General features: G+C 45.3%; 1 protein-coding gene across 2 annotated transcripts in view; it reads right to left on the bottom strand.

The window, feature by feature from the left end:
- Positions 1 to 21,896, bottom strand: part of PHF6 (PHD finger protein 6) — a 402,720-nt gene that overhangs the window by 118,661 nt on the left and 262,163 nt on the right. The window lies entirely within an intron of this gene.

The following is a 21,896-nucleotide window of genomic DNA, read 5'->3' as shown; positions in this document are numbered from 1 at the left end:
GGACATAGGAACAGTTTTTCTTTAAAGAAGTTTCGAGTCACAAGGTGTATGCGTCTTAGCTCCACCCTTAGATTGGTTTCCGTCCAGAGAGGGGTAACGTGATAGTGAGCCAGAGTATAAATATGTATGTAAATGTAAAAGCTATACATTGCCATTGTTACATAAAGAAAAAATACATGCTGACACTTCTCATGTATGGGGAGGTGAGACGATGCATGTGAATTTACAGCACTACTCACTACAAACAGTTTCTTAAAGGGTAAGTAATACGACCCGTTCGTAGCATGTGCTACTGATGATACAGAGGCTTTGCGTTGACAGTAAATCCCTATACTTCCATCTGTGGTTAGTGGGCAGCTGCAGCAGATGTTCGAAACGGCCTTCACAACACTGTTTGACCAACCATAACCTGATGTGTTCTTCGTATATCTACACACTCATGGATTATGAAGGTATGCAGAGTTGACCACATTACTTACATAGGTCAGCTATGGGAATGCTACAGAACACACTCTTTTTCCTTTTATATAGCGGGTATGAATACATTTAAAGCTCCATCTTGCAATACCTGCTTTTGAAATTGCCTTCTCTTTTGGTGGTGCTGCATAAGCCACTAATAGTTGATCATTATTCCAAAATGCTTTTGCCCTATCAATGTAATCAAGCGCGTTTAACACCTATTGTATGCATGTCCATTTCTGCCACAGAAACAGGTTTTGGGGAAAAAATGGATAATTTTCTATAGACTGATTGGAATAGTAAAAACATCAGGCTAGTGTTTAATAACACCCGATTTTTATGAACCTGAAGAAAACTAGTTACTTACCTGTAACTTTGGTTCTCCAGTATTGGTAACTTTCATAGATTCCCATTGCTTTTATCATTCCCCGTCGTCGAGACGGGAGTCCCCGGTAAATAAAAAATATCATAGAGATAGGTACAAAAGAAGAAAAAGGCATAGGCCTCATCTCATTTTGTAGCATATCCACCTCTTTTTGTAAACAGACCAAAAGAATAGCCTTACCCCATAGAACCTTACCGAGAGAGCCTCAGATTTTCGTAGTCGTTGTGTAACAGTATATACTGAAGGCTGAGCTTTCCCAGGGGAGGAGGGTGGGCGCATGGGAATCTATGAGTTACCAATACTGGAGAACCAAAGTTACAGGTAAGTAACTTGTTTTCTTACTCCAGTATTGGAACTTTCGTAGATTCCCATTGTTTGTATCAGAAAAGCTAGCAGTAAGAAACGCACATTTTGTGTAATAATACATCGTTGTATACCTTGCGAAATGAATACAGTTAGCAAAGCAACAAGATAGCAAAAAAGTAGTCCGTGAACATCATGATTTACAAAATGTGCTAATAACCAATAAAAGGAAGGAGGGTTAGAAGGGAAAGCTCACCACTTATTGAAAGAGGTTTCTCAGGACAGTTGTTCCACTGCAGTGTCACTCCGCGAGGAGGAGTCCAAGCAGTAATGCTTCGTGAAAGTATGGGCATTGTTCCATGTTGCTGCCCTGCAAATGTATTTGATCGGCACTCTGGCTAAGAGAGCAGCTGAAGAAGAGATGGCTCTTGTAGAGAGCACCTAGACTCGCCCTTCTAGGGGCTTACCAGCCGCTTGGTGACAGTATTGGATCACGCTAGCAATCCATCTCTCAATCCCTTGCTTAAAAAGAGGGAAACCCTTGCGAGGAGCACTGAAAGCAACAAATAGTTGTGTAGATCTTCTGTAGCCCTTGGTACGTTGAAGGTAAAATTTCAGACACCTTTGAACATCCAGCGAGTGAAGAGTCATCTCTGCAGGAGTAGTGGGCCGAGGAAAAAAACATTTAAGAATCACTGGTTCATTCAAATGAAAGTCTGAAGGGACCTTCGGGATAAATCTTGGATTCGTTCTTAGAATCAAAGTGTCTTTTTTAAACTGTAAGAATGGCTCCTTAATGGTGAAAGCTTGTAGTTCACCTACCCGCCTGGTCGATGTTAAGGCGAGAAGGAGGGCCACCTTCCATGAGAGGAATTTAAGGTCCGCCCTATGAATCGGTTCAAAAGGCGGCCTCATGAGTTGAGTAAGGACTGAGTTAAGCTGCCACAGAGGAGGTGGAGGTCTAACTGGTGGAAAAACTCTAAAAAGTCCTATAAGAAATTATTTTACGATTCTGGTTGACAAGCGGGAAGGTCCAGAGGAAGTTTGTCTGAATCTAGAAATGGCTGCCAGGTGCACCTTGATAGAGGAATGAGCGAGACCTGACTTAGCCAATGCCAAAATATATGGCAGAAATTGTTGAGGAGCAGACGAGTAAGGATAAATGTTTTCTCGCCGGCACCACAGGCAGAAACGCTTCCATTTTAAGCGAAATGTCTTGTTTGTACTTGGTGCCCGGGCTTGAGCCAGCACCTCTCTACACTCTGGCGAGATATCTAGATTCTGAAATTCTCGGTGCTCAGGCGCCACGCTGATAATTGAATAGCCCGGATCCGGATGTACCAGATGGCCCTGGGACATCGTCAACAGAGATGGAATTGGGCGTAGATGAATTGGATGATCCAGGGAGAGCAGGAGATGCTCTGTAAACCAGAACTGGCGGGGCCACTAGAATCATTCTGCAGGGCTCCGCTTTGAGTTTCCTGAGAAGCCTGGGAATTAGTGGGATCAGAGGAAAAGCGTAAACAAAGGCGCCTGACCAGGCCATCGAAAGTGCATTCCCCAATGATCCAGGATGGTGTTCCCTGCTTGAGCAGAACCGGCATTTCTTGTTGCCTGGAGTGGCAAAGAGATCTATGGGTGGCGTGCCCCAGAGATTGAAAATCCTGTCCACAGTGTGTTGGTCTAATTCCCACTCGTGGCTCACCGACTTGAGACAGCTGAGCGTGTCTGCTGTCTTGTTGAGAGCACCTGGAAGGTGCTCCGCTGAAAGTGAAATTTTCCTTGAGTAGCCCATTCCCAAATCTCCTTAGCGGACGAGACCTTGTTCCTCCCTGCTTGTTCACATAATGAATGGCCGTCGTGTTGTCCGTACGGACCAGGACAGTGGATCGTCGGATCCGCGGAAGGAAAGCAGTTAAGGCAGGACGAATCGCTCTAAGTTCTAAAAGATTGATGTGGAGAAGGCGATGCTGGGGCAGCCAGCGGCCGCTCACTTGAAGATCTTGCAAGACTGCTCCCCAGCTTTCTAGAGAGGCGTCCGTTGTAATTATTAGAGGAGCTGGTGTGACTCTGAAGGTGAGACCCTGAGTCTCTGATCATCCACCACCTGGCTGCCTTCTTCATAGGCTGAGTTATCTTGATCTTGTCCTCGAAAGAGCCCTCTGCTTGGCGCCATTGCAAATCCAGTTGCTCTTGAAGTGGGCACATCCGTAACCTGCAATTTGGAATCAAGAGAATGCAGGACGAAATTGCCCCTAGAAGGGACTTGTAGAGGTGAACTGAAAGTGACCCTCTTTTTTGCAATCGACAGGCGGAGGCCATCATTTTGTTTTCCTCTCTTTTGAAGTGAACGATTAGCAACAAGACGTGTCCAGAATGGCTCCCAGGAACTTGGCCAACTTGAACAGGCACAAGACCGACTTCTCTGTGTTGAGCTGAAGACTCAGGTGCCGGAAGAACTTCCTGTTGGCCTGGTGGATGTGAATAAGGAAGTATGCATCCTCAAGATCCAGGGTGGCCATGTAATCCCCTGGATTGAGGAGCCTTAAAATGTCCTGTAAAGAGACCATCCGAAAAGAGAGCTTTATAAGATCGGTGTTTAGCTCCCTCAGGTCTAAAACTGGGGGCCATTTTTCTATGGTTTTTCTAACAAGAAAGAACCGGGAATGTTATGTTATGTTAATAAATTTTATAGAGCGCACGATTACCTTGCGGTGTCCTGGCGCTAAGCAAATGATAACCTACGCTAAGTGAAAAACTAAAACTGAGAGAATAACCAAGTTTTGAGATTTTTCCTAAAGGAACTAAAATCAGATGCGTTTCTCAGCATGAAAGGAAGTTCGTTCCAGATTTTTGAGGCCCCATAAATAAAGCTTCTTCCTCCCCAATTGACCTTTTTTATGTAGGGGATTTTCACTAGCTTAGCTCCAGTAGATCTGAGCATTCTGCATGGAGTGTACCAGGAAAGGAATATGCTACTTACCAGTATGCATCTGTTCTTGGCATGTAGAGCTGCAGAGTTGTACACTTAGCATAGGTCGCCATCTGGTGTTGGGCCCGGATGTTTGCAGTTTGTTTTTCTTCTTGGACCGTCTTTGGAAGTCACGAGTTTGGTGACTCCTCCTTCGGTCCGTACTGCGCATGGGCTTCGGCTCCATCCTCAGATTGTTTTTCGCCAACAGGGAAATGATGGAGCGTAGTAATAACAGTGAGAAACCCATGTGTGTTGTATCTAAATAAGATGGACTGGAACGGATACAGGTAGCCGGGGAGGCGGGTGGGCGTGTACAACTCTGCAGCTCTACATGCCAAGAACAGATGCATACTGGTAAGTAGCATATTCCGTTCGAGGCATATGAGCTGCAGATTGTACACTTAGCATAGATTATATAGCAGTACCCAACCTTAGCGGCGACCACCGGTATCCGTTGCAGCTGTTTGAAAGAGTGTTTTTAGTACAGCCTGGCCCACCCTAGCTTGCTGCTGGGAATGCACATCTACACAGTAGTGTTTTGTGAATGTGTGCGGTGTAGACCATGTGGCTGCCTTGCATATGTCATCTAAGGGTATATTCCCTAGAAAAGCCATAGAAGCCCCTAACTTTCTTGTAGAGTGGGCTTTAGGGGGAACAGATAATGTTCTCTTTGCCTTCTGATAGCAAATTTGTATGCATTTTACAATCCACCTAGCTATCCCTGATTTTGAGATGGGGTTGCCTTTATGTGGTGGAGAAAAGGAAACGAACAACTGTTTGGTCTTCCTGAAGGGTTGCGTTCTTTGTATGTAATATAGCAACGCTCTTTTCACATCTAGTGTGTGTAAGGCCCTTTCCGCAACAGATTGGGGTTGCGAAAAGAAGACAGGTATTAGTTCGAAGTATGACCTTGCTGTGATGCATTTGTATGTAAGGTTCCTGTATGGTGAACGCTTGTATTTCACCAACCCTTCTAAGGGAAGTGATAGCTACAAGGAAAGCTGTTTTCCAGGTGAGAAATTGTAGCTCACATTTGTGCATTGGTTCGAAGGGCGGACCCATTAGTCGTGTAAGGACCAAATTTAGATTCCATACAGGGGAGGGTGGTGCCCTGGGAGGAATTCCTCGTTTAAGGCCTTCCATGAAGGCTTTAATAGCGGGCACTCTGAAGAGTGACAAATGCTGTCTGTTTTGTAGATAGGCAGCGATCGCTGCTAGGTGTAGGCGTATGGATGAATACGCCAGGTTACACCTGTGAAGATGGAGCAGATAGCATATGATGTGTTGTATGGATGCATCTAGAGGGTTGATTGTATTGTTACGGCAGTACATTACAAATCTTTTCCACTTTGCGGCATAGCATGCTCTAGTGGTAGGACGTCTGGCTTCCATGATGATGTTCATGCAATCAGGGGGAAGGTTAAGGTACCCGAATTCTAAGATTTCAGGAGCCAGATCGCCAGGTTGAGCTGAGCTGGGTCCGGGTGCCTGATTTCTCCATGGTTCTGGGTTAGGAGGCATGGGGAAAGGTGCAGTTTTTGATGTGGTACCACTGATAGTTGTAGTAGCGTGGTGTACCACGGCTGTCTGGCCCACGTCGGAGCTACCAGAATGAGTGTGAGGGAGTGCTGTTGTAGTTTCCTGACCACTAATGGAATTAGTGGGAGAGGTGGAAAGGCGTATGCAAATCTGCCTGACCAGTTCATCCATATCGCATTGCCCTTGGACAATGGGTGTGGGTATCTGGCGGCGAAGCTTGGGCATTTTTTGTTTTCGTGGGTGGCGAAGAGGTCTATTTGAGGATGCCCCCACTGTTGGAAGAATGGGTGAAGAACTTGTGGATGCAGTTCCCATTCGTGTAGTTGTTGAGTCTGTCTGCTGAGCAGATCTGCTATGGTGTTTTGTACGCCTGGAACATGTTGTGCCAGGAGAAAAATGTTTTGGGGAATTGCCCATCTCCATATGCTCTGGGCTAAGCGGGAGAGCTGGGGAGAGTGTGTCCCCCCCTGTTTCTGTATATAATACATCGCAGTCATGTTGTCTGTGCGAATGAGGACTGCTTTGCCTGAAATCTGCTTTTGGAAAGATTTTAGGGCTAGAAAGATCGCCAAGAGCTCCAGATGGTTGATGTGGAGCGATTTTTGCTGTGGCGTCCATAGACCTTGCATTGTGAGGTGTAAGAGGTGCGCTCCCCAGCCGGAGAGCGATGCGTCCGCTGTTAGAGTCACTTGGGGAACCGGGTCCAGGAACGGCCGTCCCTTGGAAAGGTTTGTGGTGTTCCACCACTGCAGAGAGTGATGTGTGCGGCCGTCCACCAACACCAGATCCGTCAGCTGACCCTGGGCCTGGTTCCACTGTTGTGCTAGGCACTCCTGAAGTGGACGCATGTGGAGTCTTGCATGGGGCACTATGAAGATGCAAGACGCCATCATCCCTATGAGCTTCATAAACACTCTTGCTGGTAGAGAGTGTTGAGGAAGGAATATTTTGCGTAAGGCTAGAATGCTTGTGATTCTGGCTGAGTTTGGATAGGCAATACCTTTTGAGGTGTCTATGGTGGCCCCGAGATATTGCTTTGTGTGAGATGGTATGAGGTGGGACTTTTGGTAGTTCACCGTGAAGCCTAGCTGATGAAGCAGTTGGATGGTGCTGTTTGTATGTTGCACGCATTGGTGGTAGGACGCGGCTTTTATGAGCCAGTCGTCTAAGTAAGGGAAGACGTGAATATGTTGACGTCTGAGGTGTGCTGCTACTACTGCTAGGCATTTGGTAAACACCCGTGGTGCAGTGGTGACCCCGAAGGGGAGAACCTTGAATTGGTAATGTTGCCCGTCCACCACGAACCTGAGGTATTTTCTGTGAGAGGGGTGTATTGGAATGTGAAAGTACGCGTCTTTCAGATCCAGTGTTGTGAGAAAGTCTCCCTGGCAGAGGAGTGGGAGGACTTGTTGTAAGGTGACCATGTGAAAGTGGTCTGAATGTATGTAGGCATTTAGAGGCCGGAGATCCAGAATGGGTCTGAGGGTCTCGTCTTTCTTTGGGATTAAGAAATATAGGGAGTAGACCCCTAGATTTCGTTGATTGCCGGGTACCTGCTCTATGGCGTGTTTCTGGAGGAGCGAGAGTACCTCTTGTTTGAGCAGTGTGGAATGCTCTTGGGACATTGGACGGTGCCTTGGTGGGATATTGGGTGGGGTAGATGTTAGCTCGAGGCAGTACCCTGACCGAATGATTTGGGTCACCCATTTGTCCGATGTTATGGACTCCCATACGTGGATAAAATCTTGTAGTCTGCCCCCGACCGGAGTGGAATGGTCTGGGGGGAGCGAAGGGGAGTCATTGTGCGGGTGGGGTGGCAGAACGGGTATTGTTGGTTTTGCCCCTGCCCTTATTGTTGTTGCCTCTGTAACCACCTCTTTGGTTGCCCTTTGAAAAGGTATTTTGAGGAGGGGATTTGTAGGAGGTAGAGGCATTATCGGTGGAGGAGCCTCTACCTGTGCCACGAAAGGACGAGCGTCGAAAGGAACGCTTAGAGGCTTGGGTCTGGAGCGCTCCCATAGACTTCGCTGTGTCTGTATCTTTCTTCATTTTTTCGAGCGCTTCGTCTACCTTTGGGCCAAAGAGTGTTTGCTGGTCAAAGGTGTGATTAAGTATTGATGTCTGGACCTCAGGCTTGAACCCTGATATCCTGAGCCAGGCATGGCGGCGAAGCAGGACACTGGTGTTTATGGCTCTAGAAGCAGTGTCTGCTGCATCGAGGGCACACTTAATGGAGGTGTTTGTGATTAGTTTGCCCTCCTGTATCAGGTCATGAGCTTGACGTTTGTATTTCTCTGGAAGGTGCTGCATAAGAGCCTCTAATTCATCATAGTGTGCTCTATCATATCGCGCAAGCAGTGCTTGTGTATTTGCAATGCGCCACATGTTTGCAGCCTGGTAGGCGGTGCGTTTACCAGACGCGTCCAGAAGTTTAGATTCCTTGTCTGGTGGTGGGGCATCTCCTGAGGATTGGGAGTTAGCCCGCTTTCTAGCTGTGGAGACAACTAGGGAATCTAGAGGAGCAGGGCCCTTGATGTATGCAGGGTCTGTGGGTGCCGCCTTGTACTTCTTCTCTATTCTAGGGTTTAGTACTCTGGCTCTGACAGGGTCTTTGAATACCTCTGTAGCGTGCTTGGTGACACCCTTAAGCATGGGTAAAATAGCAGTGGAACGATCTTGTAAATCAAATGTATCCAGTAGGAAGTCTTCTTCCACTGGTTCAGTGTGCATGTCCACCCCATGGTAGTGTGCTGCTCTCTGCACTAAATGGTGAAACCCTAAAGAGTCCTCTGGAGGAGACGGCCTTGATGGGTATAGGTCGTCTTGAGGTACATTGGGTACATCAGGGTTATTATAATCCTCCCATGGATCTGGGGTCCCTGGTGGAGTGGAATCCATTGGGGCGTCCCCTGGGTCATTGTCCGGGTCCCCGTCATCCGGATCTGGGGATGGGGCCGGATCGTAGTGAGGTAAAGGTGGAGGGGGTGGTGGTGGGAGGGGGGGTGGCAGTGGGGAGGGTACTCTAAGGGGAGAAGTAGCTGAGTCCCTCTTTTTGGGTGGAGGAGGAGGAGCCGGAGCCTCAAGGCGACGCTTCTTAGTAATCACAGTCAAAAGGCCAGTCTTTGGATCTCTGGACAAAGTCTTTTGTAAAGGGTCTGGTGTAAACAGAGCCAATGGCGCCGAGTCGTTTGTCGGCACCGGCGATTTCGGAACCGGAGGTTTCGATGTTCTGTGTACGCCATGCTTTTTGGAGGTCTCCGTGTGTTTCGGCGTCGAATGCTGTTTCGGCGCCGGAGCGTCGGTGCCGACCGATTTCTGTTTGTGTTTGGTCGGCGCCGAGTGTCCAGGCTTCGGCACCGGTGGTTTCGGAGTCGAGCTGGATTTTGCAGGCTTCGGTGCCGAGTGGTGTTTATCGGCACCGGGCGTCGGCTGGCTCGATCCCGAGCTGCCGTGAGACTTTGAGTGCTTCGACACCGGGCCCGAAGGTGGGGTGATCGAGGCTTTGGTTTTGGTTTTGCCCAGGCCGGCAGGCGAGGGAGTAACCGGAGTCTCTTTGGTTTTCGGTGCGGGGCTGGGAGGGGGCATTGTACTCACGGCCCGCTGTCCTGGTGTTACGTCCTCCAGGTCTGAGTCGTCGGCCTCGGAAGCGCTGACGATGTCTTCTCCCAGTTCGGTGTGTGTCTGCCCCGAAGCTTCGGCGTCGTCTCCGAAGATGTCCGGTGGAGCTGTCGAGGATGAGTGCGCCATGGTGCGTCGAGCCCTTCGATCTCGGATCGTTTTCTTCGATCGAAAAGACTTGCAGGCGGGGCAGTCTCGAGCCTCGTGTTCCGGAGAGAGGCAAAGGTTACACACCTGATGGAGGTCGGTGTGGGGAAATTTAGACCCACATTTTGGGCACTTTTTAAACGGAGTCCTTTCCATCGGCCGGGACCGGAGTCGCGGAGGGCCCGAAGGCCGGTGTCGATGTACGGGATGGAAAAAGTGCCGCTTCGAGAGATGAAGATGAAGGAACTCGAAGAATCGAGGATTTTCCGTCGAGGCTGGAACCGTAGAAGTTCGAAGCCGGAGCACGAAGTATCACATCCGAGCCCGATGGCGGAAAAAAACAATCTGAGGATGGAGCCGAAGCCCATGCGCAGTACGGACCGAAGGAGGAGTCACCAAACTCGTGACTTCCAAAGACGGTCCAAGAAGAAAAACAAACTGCAAACATCCGGGCCCAACACCAGATGGCGACCTATGCTAAGTGTACAATCTGCAGCTCATATGCCTCGAACACTTGTTTTTAAGAAACTCTGGACCTATCCCATTCAAGGCTCTGAACACTATACATGAAGCCTTGAATCTGGCTCTCAAGTGGATCGGAAGCCAATGTAGTGTCTTCAGATCACCTTTGACTGACACACATCTGGGAGTCTTGGTCAAAAGTCTGACAGCTGCATTTTGAATAACCTGCAGCCTGTTTTGATGTTGTGACTGCATGTTGACATAAAGACTATTACAATAGTCAAGACGAGATAGTATGAGTGCAGTCACCACTGTACGGAGACATCCCTCAGAGAGATATGACCTGATTTTTCTGATCATTCTGAGTACCATAGAACATCCTGAGGTGACCCTGCTCACTTGGTCCCCCATACTGAGGAATAAAATCCTTCTCCCTGTTGGGATAGGGGAACCGGTTCTATCGCCCCCTTGAGAAGCAGTCGGTGGGCTACTAGACGTAGAATGTGCAGGTGTTTGGATTCGGAGGCGCGAGGGGCTTTGGATGGTGGTTGATGTTGGAATTCCAGAGTATGGCCTGACAGAACAATATTGAGAACCCAACGATCTGATGTTATACATTGCCAGTTGTGAAAGTATTGGATATCCTGCCCCCCCCGACCCCCGGTGTTACAGGGGAACCAGGAACAGTAGGAAGAGCCAAGATGTCGCAACTGCCGCTTAGAGGAATCCCTCCCCTGATGCCCTTGTCTGCCTCTGGATGATGACCGAGAGAAAGAGGACGACTGGCCTTGTCTCTGAGAATACTGCGGCCGGTAAGATTGGGAAGGCTGCAAATAAGAGGAATAGCGCTGTTGCTGATATCCACCTCTATAAGAGGAAAAACCTCTACCTTTTGCTCCACGGAAGGGAACCTTGCGGTATTGCAGAGTTCCAAGGGACTTTTCAGTTTCCGTGTCCTTCTTTATATCTTCTTATACCAGCGTATCATCAATGTGCTTCACAATGAGCGCTTCACCATCAAAGGGAAGATCCAGGATCTTGTTCTGGACTTCTGGCCAGAACCAAGTGGCACGAAGCCAGCCTTGGCGTCGACGGACTGCTGGCCATGCGAGGGATTGGAACGCTGTAGTGGCAATGTCCACAGCACAGTCAATGATTTCTGACGATATTCTTTCCCCTTCTTGAAGGATCTTTTTTGCTTCTGCTTTAGCATCTGCAGGCAGCTGGTCCAGAGAGTGAGATCGCACCACATCTGGCGATCATATCGTCCAAGAATAGCCAAGGCATTAGACGCTCTGACCAAGAGGCTGGAAATGAAAGAAAACCTCTTCTCCATATTATCCAACCGCCGTGCCTCTTTATCAAGAGGCGCCGCTGGATCCTTAGATTTTCTCTGGGCCGCCTGTAAAATCACTGAATCCGGCTTCGGATGGCTGACCAAACAAGCGGGGCTATTGTCCGGAGTTTTGTACTTTTCCAGACAAGGAAGCACAGGGATGACCGTGGCCGGCGACTTCATTACCTTAATACCCTCACTCCAGACATGGTCCACAATAGGGATCGAGCGAACAGATCTTTTGAAAGGCTCTTTAAAGTAATTCAGAAAACATTCCGACTGCACTGATGGGATAGGCAGATCAAAACGCTTAGAAGCCCTTTCCATTAAATTGTGAAAACCTCCAATACCAGCTGGAGGAGAATCAGCCGGTTCCGGAACAGGAGAGGCCGGGTCAGGAATAATGTAGTCATCCCATTCTCTGTCCGGGTCAGGTATCGTTGTAGTACCCTGATCATCATCGGATGTGTCGTCCTGTACTGTAACCACATTCTGCTGTGGGTCCGGTGACTCCAGTAATGGAATCTGTTGAGGCTGAGGTGTAACTGGAAGAGCAAGTGGATTTGGAGGCACTTGCTGTGTTTCCTGGCCAGAGGATTGTGTTGGAAACCTCTTCCTGTAATCCGAGAGCATGGACTGTAGGTCTGAAATGAGCGAAGATGGCATACAGACCATGTCCTGTGGATAATGACCTTGAGTTCTGGATTGTGGCATATATTTTTGCTGCTCATAGTAATAGTCCTCAGAGTCCGAATCCTGATATTTCATATTCAGTTGAGACGGCCTATGTGCATCACCATAAGGAACCTCATCGTCCTCGGAAAACTCCTCTTCCAAAAGGAGGGCCGGAGGCAGGGGTGTCACTTTCCTTGGAGAAGTCATTTCCGGGGTAATGTGACGTCTCCTGATAGAAATTGCCACATTATGTATCATTGACGAGGTCGTCGACGGAGCTGCCGATGTCTGAAACGTCGACGACGAGAGATCCACCGTCGACGGGACCGTCATCGAGACAGTATTCAGTACCAGGCTGGAAGCTGTCGACGTCGTCGACACCATCGGCGGCGACATACTCGTCAACGTGGAAGTTGTCAAAATCGACATCGACGATAGAATAAAAGGTACCTCAGCCTGTTTCATCGTCGATGAAGTCGTCGACGACTAAGCTAATGAAGACGAGGGCACTCTCGTCAACGAGCCCGTCGGCGACGCCGAAGTCGGTGAGATTTTTGAAGTCGACGGTACTGATGTTGCCGTCGTCGAGCAAACTTTGTCAGCTTTCACCTCAGGAGGGGCAGAAGCTGTTTTTTTTAAAGTCTTTGGCTTCTCAGAAGGTGGAAAAGACCCATGGCTTGTCTTCTTGGCAGGTGCTACCTCCATAGCAAGTCCTTCCCTCTCCTTTACACCTCGGTGAGGAGATTTGATGGGACTACGCCTATCAGAGTCTTTTGTAAGGTTTTAGAAGAGGGTTCTGGAGACGTAGAAGGAGAAGACCTACCCCTTTTTTGCAATCTCCTCAACAATGTCGCAGAAGAAGCCTCTGCGAGACCACATATTCTCTCCAGAGAAACCTTCTGTATTATGTCTGAAAAGGTTGGAATTCTAAAAAAAAAAACACATTATTTATGTAGAAACAGTCAAATTTATGCCAGGCAAATCAAAGTCTGGTTGGAGAGATTTTTATAAATATATAAAGGCTGTACCTCCAGCAGCTAAACGGAGAAAGTCTGTTTAGATGATTGCCAGGCCAAATTTCAGTAAGTCAAACAGCTGCAAATGTAATAGAATAGGTTTATGGAACGCAAACAAAAATTGTGTTGGTCAATAAAAGTAGTTTTATTTCTTTTGACACTTTATTTACCCCTGATGGACAGGAAACCTCCTTTCTTAGAGCAGATCTTAATTGAGGGGTCTCTCGATAGTAATCCTTATTTCAAATAGTAGTGCTGTGTTAAATGGTCTTCTTTTAGATTCTTTCGTTGTTCCAGCATATGCTATTCAGGGAACAAGTAGAGAGAGTACTTAATCTAAAATTCAAACATGTATCAGACGCGATTCCGAGTGTAGCCAATCACTCTGTTAACATTTTCTTTAGTAAGCATGCCTAGGTACTATTTACGGTGTTTAATGAGTCTCAAAAAGGAATTGCTTATTTTAATGAGCTTGTCATGTGGAGATAAAATATATATGACAGATTATTGCACTAACCAACTCATCTGAATATGTGTCTGCATTGGCACGTTGTTTGCGTGCTGTTTAGAAAGGTGCAGCGCAACAGTACATTGAGCAGCTTAAAAAGATCTACGTATGGTGTGGCACATCTATATAGTATCGGCATAGGTACATTTACCACCCTCCCCCCATACTCTTTGGAAGAACGTGGCGCTAAAGTGCGCTGAACAGCTTAGAAAAATCTACGTAGTGCCCAGTGGTGAAGCGTTCTCTACACGATACTACATTAAACAAACTCAAATGGACACTGCATATAAAGCCCAATGGCAAAGACAAGTCAGAATACCTGTCTCTATAGAGGGACGCGGCAAAACGGTTCAATGAGCAGCTTAGAAAAATCTACATGTGGTGTCCAATAGTGAAACGTTCGCTACGCGGTGCTACGTAAAAAACAAAGTAAACTCAAAGGGACACTGAATATAGAGCCCAGTAATGAAAGTGAATCAGCATACCTGTCTCTGTAAATATCCTGCCGCTGGCAGTTGCTAGACTTGCCGGAGCAACCCGGGTTACTGAGAGTGTTTTTTTTATATAATTCTCGCATGAGTGTAAACGCCCATGGCCAAAGCTCGCGATATGATTTACGTGATGAAGCATTTCATTCGCCCCAGGACGCCATCTTCAAATGATGGCGGAATAGCCCTCGAGAAGTTAAAACGTTTTTTAATTTCTCGCAGGAATGTGACCATGGCCAAAGCTCGTGATATATGTTATACGCGGTAAAACAGGTCATTCGCCCCAGAGCGTCATCTTTGAATGGTAATGAAATAGCCATCAAATAGTTAAAACGAGGCAAAGGAGAAAGAGAGAGATATCTAACTTTCCTCGTGAAGTACCATTATTCATATTTTCAAGGTCGCCAGACTTCTGGTAAAGAGCTGTCAAAATTACAGAGATGGGCGCCATATTGAAATTGTTAAATTACCATAATGAATGTATATAAGGATACTGATTGTCAATTTCCTACCCGTTTTTAAATTTGGTATAAAATACAGGAATAGTAGGAACCATTGGGAGCCCCAACAAATTTATAGAGACAAGATCGAATAAGTCATTTCATCAAAGATGTGCCTGATAGAAAGTCTTAATTATCAAGCAAGGACCTGGGGTATGTTCGTATAAAGAGATTCTATATCTAAGGTTACGAGGAATTGAGTTTCTCGATTAAAAGGCCTTGGATATATAGGTGAAACTAGCAGAGAATTCCGCACAAGACTATCAGAGCATAAATCTGCCATTAGAACGCACAAAATACAAGCCCCTATGGTAAAACACTTTATGGATCAAAACCATAGTGAGCATGATCTGAAATGGCTCATCTTAGAAAAAATAACCCACAAACCAGGCCAAGTGCGAAAAATTAGGGAGACCTTTTGGATCTTCCATTTTGACACAGTGCGCCGAGGCCTCAATGAAGATATTACTTGGATCATCACATAAATAGACAGGTGGTAATAGATGGATCAGAGTCCAATTCTCAGACTCACATATATTTCTATGTAAGAGTCCTTGCTTGATAATTAAGACTTTATATCAGGCACATCTTTGATTGAATGACTTATTCGATCTTGTCTCTATAAATTTGTTGGGGCTCCCAATGGTACCTACTATTCCTGTATTTAATACCAAATTTAAAAACAGGTAGGAAATTGACAATCAGTATCCTTATATACATTCCTTATGGTATTTTAACCATTTCAATATGGCGCCCATATCTGTATTTTTGACAGCTCTTTACCAGAATTCTGGCGACCTTGAAAATATGAATAATGGTACTTCACGAGGAAAGTTAGTTATCTCTCTCTTTCTCCTTTGCCTCGTTTTAACTATTCGATGGCTATTTCATTACCATTCAAAGATGGCGCTCTGGGGCGAATGACCTGTTTTACCGCGTATAACATATATCGCAAGCTTTGGCCTTGGGCATTTACACTCATGCGAGAATTATATAAAAAAAAACACTCCCAGTAACCCGGGTTGCTCCGGCAAGTCTAGCAACTGCCAGCGGCCGGATATTTATAGAGACAGGTACGCTGATTCACTTTCATTACTGGGCTCTATATTCAGTGTCCCTTTGTGTTTGCTTTGTTTTTTACATAGCACCGCGTAGCGAACGTTTCACTATTGGACACCACATGTAGATTTTTCTAAGCTGCTCGTTGAACCATTGTGCCGCGTCCCTCTAAAGAGACAGGTATTCTGACTTGTCTTTGCCATTGGGCTTTATATGCACTGTCCCTTTGAGTTTGTTTAATGTAGTATCGTGTAGAGAACGCTTCACCACTAGGCACTACGTAGATTTTTCTAAGCTGTTCAGCGCACTTTAGCGCCGCGTTCTTCCAAAGAGTATGAGTGGGGAAAAAATGTATCTATGCCGATACTATATAGATGTGACACACCATACGTAGATCTTTCTAAGCTGCTCAACGTACTGTTGCGCTGCGCCTTTCTAAAGAGCACACAAACAACGTGCCAATGCCGACACATATTCAGATGAGTTGGTTAGTGCAATAATCTGTCATATATATTTTATCTCCACATGACAAGCTCATTAAAATAAGCAATTCCTATTTGGGACTCATTAAACACCGTAAATAGTACCTAGGCATGCTTACTAGAGAAAATGTTAACAGAGTGATTGGCTACACACGGAATCGCTTCTGATACATGTTTGAATTTTAGATTAAGTACTCTCTCTACTTGTTCCCTGAATAGCATATGCTGGAACAACGAAAGAATCTAAAAGAAGACCATTTAACACAGCACTACTATTTGAAATAAGGATTACTATCGAGAGACCCCTCAATTAAGATCTGCTCTAAGAAAGGAGGTTTCCTGTCCATAAGGGGTAAATAAAGTGTCAAAAGAAATAAAACTACTTTTATTGACAAACACATTTTTTGTTTATGTGTTCCATAAACCTATTCTATTACACTTGCAGCTGTTTTGACTTACTGAAATTTGGCCTGGCAATCATCTAAACAGCCTTTCTCCGTTTAGCTGCTGGAGGTACAGCCTTTATATATTTATAAAAATCTCTCCAACCAGACTTTGATTTGCCTGGCATAAATTTGACTGTTTCTACATAAATAATGTTTTTCTTTTAGAATTCCAACCTTTTCAGACATAATACAGAAGGTTTCTCTGGAGAGAATATATATGGTCTCACATCTTTTTTGAAGGTTAGCGACAACTAGATCCTAACTACCACATGTAGGGTTTTTAAGTCTAATCAAAAAACTCTGGGTCAAAGTTGGCATTTTTATCTTTAGTTTCAACTCACCCCTTCTGATCGCTTTTTCTTTATTAAAAGTGGGGAACCCATTGGTCACTTTACCTTTCGAACACATTCTCTGTAGGAAAATGAAATGCACTATAGTAATCGGTTACACCTGTTGATAACTGAGCACAATAAGTAGCAGAGAGATAAATTAAATTATGTAATACGTAAATACCAGGAAGTATCTCCTTTTGTAAATCAAATACCTTACCACAACCTTCTGCTAATGTCACTATCCTTTCTCCACAGACATCCCGTGAATCTTTTAAATGTACTGTAAACAAATTTTGGTCCTGAAGAAGGTGGTCTTCCACTGAAACGCGCGTAGAACGTGAACTGTTTCCAGAAAAGTGGTTTTGGAGATCTGTATCTCCGGTAATAGACGGTTTTGAGAAACGAATGATTAAGTCCACCGGACGATATCTTTGAGACCAAATCTAGGGTCCTATTTTCTTTCTTTCCTTTTTTTAGATAGCACGTCTAGAAAGGGTGATGTATGAATGGAAGTATGTGTGAGCATGATTGAAGCTTTGAATGATGGTTAAATAGTTAGCACTTTTTACATGTGTATGGGATGTCTCTTGTAAATTTAGTGTATTAAGTATTTGTAAAAAGAAATAGTGTGCGAATTATTCATATCATGTGTGAAATTCTATATATACATGTACATGTATTAAACATGTATTAAACAAAAAAATGTCTCTAAAAAGATTAATAAATTGTTTTTCAAAAATATGTGTGATTATGTACGATATGCAGAATGTTTTTTGGTAATGTAGAACTCTCATGGGTAATTTCTAAAATTAAATAGGTCAGTACAGAGGTTATTATTCTTATTGAGATGTATATGCTGACCAAGGCTTTAATCCTTCTCCATCTCACAGCCACATTCGAAACTGTCAATCATGAGGTCCTCATCAAGTGGCTGGAGGGAAGCGGGATTGATGGCGCAGCCTTGTCCCTCCTCAGCTCATTTCTAACAAGCAGACAACAGAGAGTGGAATTGAATGGCTTCAAATCTTAGCTTTTTTCCCTACTGTCCGGAGTCCTGCGGGGATCTTCTATATCCCAGACGCTATTAAATACTTATATTGCCCCTCTGTTAGAGCTCATCAAATCCTGTGGCTTGTCGGCCGCTTCTTACGCCGACGATACACAAAATTTTGTTGCAATTCCTGAAGACGATGGCCCAACTCCCTCGAAGCTGAAATATTAACTTTTTGAAGTTAAATGCTGAGAAAACCAAGGTGATCCTCTTTGGTAAGAACACCAACTTTTAGAACTCAACATAGTGACCAGCAGATTTCGACCTATTACCCATTCCTGTCCCAAAAGTTAAAAATCTTGGCATGGTGTTTGATGACCAGCTCAGCTTTGTAGAGCAGATCAACCATACCACCTCCACATGTTACTTTCTCATTAGATTATTGAAAGGATAATGTTACATACCCAGAATACATCTGTTCTTAGCATGTAGAGCTGTAGATTCACATGCTTTGCATACTCCTGCCATCTAGTGTTGGGTGTGGATGTGCGTAAGTTGTTTTTCTCTCAAAGAAGTATTTCCAGTCACGAGGCAAGGTGACTCCTCCTTTCGGTGACAGTGTGTATCGGCATTGACTCCATTGTTAGTTTGTTTTCCCGCATTGAGTGAGAATGGAGTTAGTAAGTGTAGAATAGAGATGTCCATGCATATGTATGTAAAGTAAGAAACTGCAACAACTATAGGTACCTGGGATGCGGGTGGGCGCATGTGAATCTACAGCTCTACATGCTAAGAACAGATGCTTATTGGGTAAGTAACATTATCCGTTTGAGGCATGTAAGCTGTAGATCACATGCTTTGCATAGACCATACAGCAGTATAGCCCCAAAGCAGTGGCTAACCTGTAGAAGTTGCAGTTGTTTGAAAAAGTGTTTGAAGTACTGCTTGGCCTACATTAGCTTGTTGCCTCGATAACACATCAACCCAATAGTGCTTAGTGAATGTGTGCGTTGCAGACCATGTTGCTGCCTTACAGATGTCAGTTAGGGGAATATTCCCTAAGGCCATAGTAGCCCCTATTTTGTGGGCGGAATGAGCTCTAGGGGGTATTATCAAAGTTCTTTTCGCTTTCACATAACATGTCTGGATACATTTCACGATCCATCTTCCAATGCCTGATTTCGATATGGGATTGGCTTTGTGTGGTGGTGAAAAAGCGACAAAATGCGGTTTTGTTTTGCAAATTTCCTTTGTCCTTTCCACATAATACAGTAGAGTTCTTCTAACATCTAGTGTGTGTGGAGCTCGTTCTGCCACAGAATCAGGTTGAGGAAAGAACACAGGTAACTCAACTGATTGATTGATATGAAAACCAGAAACTACTTTAGGAAGAAATTTGGGGTTGGTTAGAAGATCCACTCTGTCTTTGTGAATCTGAAAGAAAGGCTCTTGTATAGTTAATGCATGAAGTTCACCAACTATCCTTAGTGAAGTGATTGCAATTTGAAAAGCAACCTTCCAAGAGCGGAATTGTAGTTGACACCTGTGCATTGGTTCAAAAGGGGGATCCACTGGCCTTGTAAGGACTATGTTTAAGTTCCATACTGGTGCAGGTGGGACTCTTGGTGGTATCACCCTTTTTACTTCTTCCATAAAGGCTTTAATCACTGGTACTCTGAATAGAAATAAGTGTTGTCTGTTTTGTAAGTATGCAGCTATTGCTACTAGATGTAAGCAAATGAATGTATAGGCTAGTTCAGATTGCTGTAAATGTAACAGATAACACTATGTTTTGTACAGAAGCATCAAGAGGATTGATATTGTTTTTGTTGCAATAGATAACAAACTGTTTACATTTTGCTGCATAACATGCCCTAGTTTTAGGTTTTCTAGCCTCTTTTAGGTTATTCATACAGTCTGGTGGTAATTGTAAATAACCAAACTCTATGACTTCAGGAGCCAAATCGCCAGGTTGGGTTCTTTTGGATTTGGATGTCTGATTTCAAGATTCATCTTTTGGTGTGGAACTACTGAGAGCTCCAGCAGGGTGGTGAACCAAGGCTGACGTGCACATGTGGGAGCTATGAGAATCAGTTTGAGGGATCTTTGTCTGAGCTTCTGAACTACCAATGGAATAAGTGGGAGAGGCGGAAAACCATAGGCAAATATCCCTGACCAGTTCATCCATAGGGTATTGCCTTTGGAGAGCGGGTGTGGGAACCTGAAGGCTAAGCTTGGGCATTTTGCGTTTTGAGCAGTGGCGAACACTTCTATGTGAGGAAATCCCCCTTCCTGAAAGTAGGGGAGAAGAATTTAAGGGTGAAGTTCCCACTCGTGGATTTGCTGTCTGCTGAGCAGGTCTGCAATCTGATTGTTTACTCCTGGAAGATGTTCTGCCAGGAGATTAATCTTGTGGTGTATAGTTCATCTCCAAATGGCTATTGCTAGGCGTGACAGTTGGTGAGAGTGTGTCTCCACCCCCCCCCCCCCCCCGTTTCTGTATACAATACATGGCGGTCATGTCTGTGCAGACTAGGACAGCTTTGCCTATGAGGTGAATTTGAAAAGCTCTGCGAGCTAGAAACATTGGTAGTAGCTCTAGGTGATTTATATGCAGACTCTTGTACTTTAGACTCCACAACCCTTGGATTGTATGATTGTGTAGGTGAGCACTCCAACCAGTGAGCGATTCGTCTGCTGTTAGCACTGTCTGTGGAACAGGGTTGATGAAAGGCCACCCTTTGGATACATTTCGTGGATTCCACCACTGCAGAGAGGGATGGGTGCGCCCATCTACGAACACTAGATCAGTCAACTGACCCTGCGAATGGTTCCACTGACCTGCTAAGTATTCTTGAAGGGACGCATTTGAAGTCTTGCGTGGAGAACAATTACGATGACATCATTCCTAGCAGTTGCATAAATACTCTTACTGGTAATGATTGGTTGGGCTGAAACTGAGTGAGAAGGGACTAAATACTGAGGATTCTGGCTGTATTGGGAGAGGCTAGAGCTCTTTCAGTGTCTATGGTGGCTCCAAGATAGGTTTGTGTGTTGGAAGGTTGGTGTAATAAGTGTACCATGGCTTGAGTGTGTTTGAGACACTTTTGGTAAGTGCTGGCTTTGATGAGCCAGTCCTCCATGTATAGGAAGACATGGATATGCGGTCTTCTCAGATGAGCTGCGACTTCTGCCAGGCATTTGGTAAATACCCTGGAAGCAGTGGTGACTCCAAACGGTAGTACTTTGAATTGGTAGTGATGACCCGCTATCATGAATCTGAGGTATTTGCGATGAGCGTGATGAATTGGAATGTGGTAATATGTGTCCTTTAAGTCTAGAGTAGACAAAGTCGCCCTGCTGTAGAAGTGGGAGCACTTGTTGAAGTGTCACCAAATGGAAATGCTCTGACAGTATGTTGTGATTTAGTTCTCCGAGGTCCAGAATAGGTCTTAAGGAGCCGTCCTTTTTAGGAATTAGAAAACTCAGGGAGCACACTCCTGACCCTTTATATTGTAAGGGTACAGGCTCTATAGCTCCTTTTAGCAAGAGAGACTGGACTTCCTGTTTGAGCAGGTGTAAATGTTCAGGTGACATTTTGTGAGAGCAGCGTGGAATGTTTTGAGAATTGCTGGTAAGCTCCAGGCAATAACCATTGTGGATAATTCCTAAACCCAATAGTCTGTGGTTATGGATTGCGAAATAGGGAGGAATTGTAGAAGACGTCCCCCGACAGGTGTTAAATGATCAGGGAAAGTGAAGGCAAGTCACTGCTTGTTAGAGGAGGGGGAATTACGTGGTGTGGAACCTTTGCCCCTACCTTTGCCGTTATTACCTCTGTATCCTCCTCCAAAGAAGCATCTTGAGGAGGAGGATTGATTGTTGCCTTTGTACAAGCCAGCAGTATTGTCTGAGGACGTGGTCTTAGACCACCCACGATAAAAGGTGCGACGAATGGAGCCAGGGTTAGAAGGAGACTGCAGGGCTCCCATTAACTTAGCCACGTCCGTATCTTTCTTCATTTTCTCCAATGACTTATCTACTTCGGGCCCGAAGAGATGCTCTTTGTCAAATGGAGTATTTAAAATGGATTGTTGGACTTCAGGTTTAAAACCAGAAATCCTCAACCATACATGCCTCCTCAGTAACACACTAGTGTTGATCTCTCTAGCTGCG

The sequence above is a fragment of the Triturus cristatus genome, chromosome 5_2 (genome assembly GCF_964204655.1).
Source record: "Triturus cristatus chromosome 5_2, aTriCri1.1, whole genome shotgun sequence".
NCBI classification, from domain to species: Eukaryota; Metazoa; Chordata; class Amphibia; order Caudata; family Salamandridae; genus Triturus; species Triturus cristatus.
This window is presented reverse-complemented; position numbering and strand designations above follow the sequence as displayed.